Genomic DNA, 5,308 nt, shown 5'->3' on the forward strand with positions numbered 1-5,308 from the left:
GGAGGATGAGGAAGAGGCATTGCACTGTCTAATGGCAGAAAGCAGAGAAGATAGCCAGTGGTCACAACACTAAAGAGTTACATTAGTGAGCAACCACAAGAGCAACACGCACTCTTAAAAATAAAGGTGCTTTAAAGGGTTCTTCACAGCAATGCCATCGAAGAACCATTTTTGGTTCCACAAAGGACCATTCAGTCAAACATCTCTTTCTTACCTTTTTATAATCTAAAGAACCTTCTTTCACCACAAAGAACCTTTTGTGAAACAGAAAGGTTCTACAGATATTAAAGGTTCTTTATGGAACAAAAAAGGTTCTTAAGCACCTTTATTTTAAGAGTGTACAGCATATAGGCCTACATCCTCTCCTCATATGAAGCTTCTTGTGTAAGATTCTGTTTTGCAAGTTCAGGGTTCAGTTGTGTACCACAAATAGGCCTAAATCATGGCTATTAAGACGTGTCACTATTCAAATGATCTTAAATCAAACAAAGAATCAAACAGTCTTACAGCTTTACCCTGTTAAACAAGAATTCAACATTTACCACAGAGCAAGACGGATCCAATAGATATTCATTTGGGAATCTAATGATTGGGTCAGGCGTGCAAGTCCTGCTCCACATTCAAACATTCCCACTTAGCTGGTGGTTTGCTTGTGGCGTCAATGTATTGATGAAGGTTTAAATTTAGACTTGTTCCACTGCCAGTTTCAATACATCCTGTACTACATAACAAAAGAGATATGGGTGAATGGTGCTAGCCACTCACAGAAAATCTATTTCCAGAACACACTTTTTTTAATAATCTAAAACGTTCTATGACTTTTATTCCATAGTGACTTACTGTCACGTGTGAGTAAGGGAGGTCTGGGTCCAGATGCAGGTGAGGAGATATTTAATAATAAAACAATAAACAAACAAACAAAACCAAAAGGCCAACACGGCACAACACGACTATAATCTAAGCCGAAAATAAACCGAACTGAAACACAATCTAGAGCAGGAGAGCAGGATCAAAACAGAGAAACACACACGAAGACAGTACAGGAGACAATGCAGACATGAATGCAGAGTGAGCAGTAAGAGGTCTTATAGTCCAAATGATATAAGTGAGCAGGTGTGAGTGTAATCAGTGCTAATGACAAGACAGGAGTGAACAATCAGGGAAGTGAAGTGCAAGGGGAACAGCGACCTCGGGTGGCTGAGGGAAACCCCACAGCCCAGATCATGACACTTACTGTATACAACACAATTAACATCAAGCACACAACACGTTAAAAGAAGATATAAATTCAGCTAGGTTTGGTGTTAATAATACTGTAAATGTGCTCACGCTTTATATTAGGTGGCCTTAACTACTATGTGCTTACATCCAAAAATGTGCAATGTACTTATTGTGTTCATATTGTATTGCAAAATACTGTTGCTGCTGTTGATGTGGGATACGGATAAGGTTAAGGACAGGTTTGGTGGGTTAAGGTGTCAGTGATGCATCAACAGTGTAATTATAAATGTAATTACAGGAATTAATGTTAAAACATGCATGTACACAATAAGTGCATTGTATCAAATTATAATTTAATGTAAGTACATAGTAGTTAAGGCCACCTAATGTAAAGTGGAGCCATAAAGGTTGCTTACAATTAACACCACTATAATTTATGTTTATATAGATTCCTGTTCTGAATGCTGTTAAATTAACATTATTGTTGTAGACAGAGGGGAACTAACATATGTAAATAATGTTTCTTATGTATGGAAGTGTTTTGTCTCTTGCTGTTATTTTACATTATTTCTGAAAATTACTTACACACCAATGCACACTGTGTTTTTGTTCTCTCAGCAACGGAGTTTTGACCTGGGGCCAGGTGCATAAACCTAGTCACTACGTTAACACTGTGTCTTAAGAACTAGTTTAACTAACTAGCAGTTAACCACATGGTTATCAGTCTTACATTTCAGATCTAGTCTTGCAGAAGTTCACTTCCAGAACAAGAATTTACAGATCATTTCCTTACTCCCTTGTCATCCAAGATGTCCATGTCTTTCTTTCTTCAGTCGTAAAGAAATTCTGTTTTTTGAGAAAAAATGTCAAAAAGGTTTTCCATGTAATGGACTTCGAAGGTACCTGTGAGTTTGAACTTCCAAAATGCAGTTTAAATACAGCTTCAAAGGGCTCTAAACAATTCCAGCTGAGGAAGGAGGGCCTTATCAAGCAAAATGATTGGTTAATTTCTAAAAATAATTACAATTTATATACTTTTTAACCTCAAATGCTTGTCTTATTTAGCTCTGCATGAACTCTGTGTATTTCGATTCATGACAGTTAGGTTATGTCGAAAAAGTATGTCGAATCTCATTTTCTCCTCCAACTTCATAATCATCCTACAAGACAAGCATTTGAGGTTAAAAAATTGTAAATTGTTTTTAGAAAACAACTGATCGATATGACTCTTCTTCCTCGGCTGGGATCGTTTAGAGCCCTTTTGAAGCTGTATTTAAACTGCATTTTGGAAGTTCAAACTCACAGGCACCATAGAAGTCCACTATTTGGAGAACATTCCTGAATTTGTTTACTCAAATAACAAATTTTTTACGACTGAGGAAAGAAAGACATGAACATCTTGGATGGCAAGGGGGTGAGTAAAATATCTGTACATTTTTGTTCTAGAAGTGAATTTCTCCTTTAAGACTACTGTAGTCTAAACAGTTTATGCAACTGGCTTCTGGTGTAAATTATAATCAGATATGACTTTTTTTTTCTAAAAAAACATCGGATGACATGAACATATCAAAAAATCTTTGGTTACTGCATGCTAAAGATATAGTTCACCCAAAACTGTAAATTCTGTCACTGTTTATTCTTTCTGTTTGTTGAATTTCTTTTTATTTTGTGGATCACCTAAGACGATATATTGGAAGAAAATGTCTCTTTTTTGTCCATACAATTGCTGTTGATGAGGATAATGTTGTTTTGGACAGCACTGACTGTTATTATATGGACAAAAATAGTTATTTATTCAAAATATCTTCATCTGTGTTTCAAAGAAAAAAGGTTTGGAACAACATGAGGGTGAATAAATGGCAGAATTTAAAATTTTGGGTGAACTATTCCTGTGATGTTCTTTTGCAATTTCACTGTACAGATTTACACTTTACAGTTTATTTCCATTAGTTTTGTAACATACAGGCTTGAATTACTCCATGCAACACTGAATGTCAATGCATTCATATCTAAATAATTGCCAAAGCCTGCTAGGCATATATGCTACCTTAAAAAATGTGTGCATAAACATCTTTTGAAAGCGAATCAAGTTATAAAGTTCATTCTTAGAAACTCCACTCATATCATTTGACTGCAGGTGGATTGAGGGATTTCAAACCATAAATTCAACTCTATTTCATCGACATGGTCCCTTTTACACGAGGCTGTGTTCATTTCCACCACTCTTGCTGGCACAGAGGAGCTGTTTAAAGCTCTGCGACATTTTTTGTACTTACGTTCCACAACACTCTTCGCCAGAACGGCGCATCCCTTTGCCAAAGCTTCACTTACGGCCTAAATGAGTTCTGAGCAGAGTCAGAGAGTGCCATCGTTTGGACCGTGTCCCATTGGCCTACATCTGTTAAACATGAAACTTATCTGATCCGCAAAAATCAATGTCCTCGCCCGCTGACCAAATTTGCTCTCCCGACTCTGCCAGCCGAGGGAAGGGGGGAGCGGCGTGTGTCATTTTGCAAACCTCCACATGTTGGCACGCTGTGTTTCAGTATGCATCAGCTGCATAGAATCTCCTCCTGGCTTAGGAAGATAAGCACATGGAGAAAGGCTGTAGCCCGCGGCTAAATCAACTAGGGTAAGCTGCATAACATCTTCCACTCATGAATGTTTTAAAGTTGAGTTCGTCTGTGCACAAGCTGAATCATTGAAGATGAAGCAAGGGTGTAGCGTTTGATTGTGCTGAAGGCCTAAACAACTGCCTGTGAAGAAGAAAAGCGAGCACAAAAGCCTTCTGTAGGCTAGATACAGACAAATGGATAGATGAAAAACGAGCAAACTCAACTGATCAATGTCCATAAGCCATCACTGCACCCTAAGTCTTCATAAAAATTGCACTGAACTTACATCAGTGTTGATTCAAGAATGCTTCAGAATTGCTTCAGTGCATAGTCCGTTCTTGGACTCGAGCAGTGATTCACCAGTCAAAACCATGCGTTCAGCTAGAATAAGACTTAATCACTGTACAGGGATCCAGACTGATTGGATAAGCCTAATGAAATTAGCCAGTCCGCTGACAAGTGCGACCAGACTTCAGTTTAATTTTGAAGGTGTGAGAGTTGATTTTTGTAACAAGAGTATTTCAAAGAACCATGCTCTATTCCAAGTTTCATTGTGCCATAGACAATGAATAACTGTAATTATGCCTTATGTCTAAATTACTTTTGACAGAGGGGGAGAGGAACACAGCTATACATATAACAGCCTCCCACACTTTTCATGGTCTTTTCCTGCTCTCTTTCTTACCACTGTTTTTTTCTTGCTCACATATGCACAAATACACAGTGTTAAACAGTATGTCAAAAATATTTACACTACCATTCAGACATTTGGGGATCTTATTTTAGAATGAAATGAATACTTTTATTCAAGAATGCGTTCAATTGGTCAAAAGATGTTTATAATGTACAAAAGATTTCTGCTGCAAATAAATAAGGTTCTGAACTTTCTATTTATTGAAGAATTCTGTTTACTGTAAATGTATCACTGTTTCCACAGAAATATTAAGCATCACAACTGTTTTCAACATTTAAAATAACAACTAATGTTTCTTGAGCACCAAATCAGCAAATGAGTAGAGTGATTTCTGCAGAAATTTCAGGTGAAAAAAAAAATTAAGGCGAGACACTGCTGATGAATAGGGTAAAAATATTAACTAATAATAATCACTTACTCAGTTGATTGATTACATTGATAATTGCAAACATTTTTTTGTATTGCAAGTTTTCTGAAATGTTATGTTTTAATATGCCAATGAGTCATTATTTAATGAAATATGCACTAATTTGCATACATTTTTAGTACAAAAATCTAAAAACTGGATGAAATCAGTTTCAAAATTCTTGTTTAATTTTTTTTGACATATTAGAGTCACTTTTTTTTACAAAAGGAATTTTGGATATCTTATTTTGTCACTTCATTTTACAATTTTTTTGGAAAATAAAATGTTGTATAAAATCAAGCAAATTATATATGAACAAATCCCTCTGTAAAAACCTTCAGAATATAGACATGAATACAAATGTAAAGTTTG

The sequence above is a fragment of the Garra rufa genome, chromosome 16 (genome assembly GCF_049309525.1).
Source record: "Garra rufa chromosome 16, GarRuf1.0, whole genome shotgun sequence".
NCBI lineage: Eukaryota > Metazoa > Chordata > Actinopteri > Cypriniformes > Cyprinidae > Garra > Garra rufa.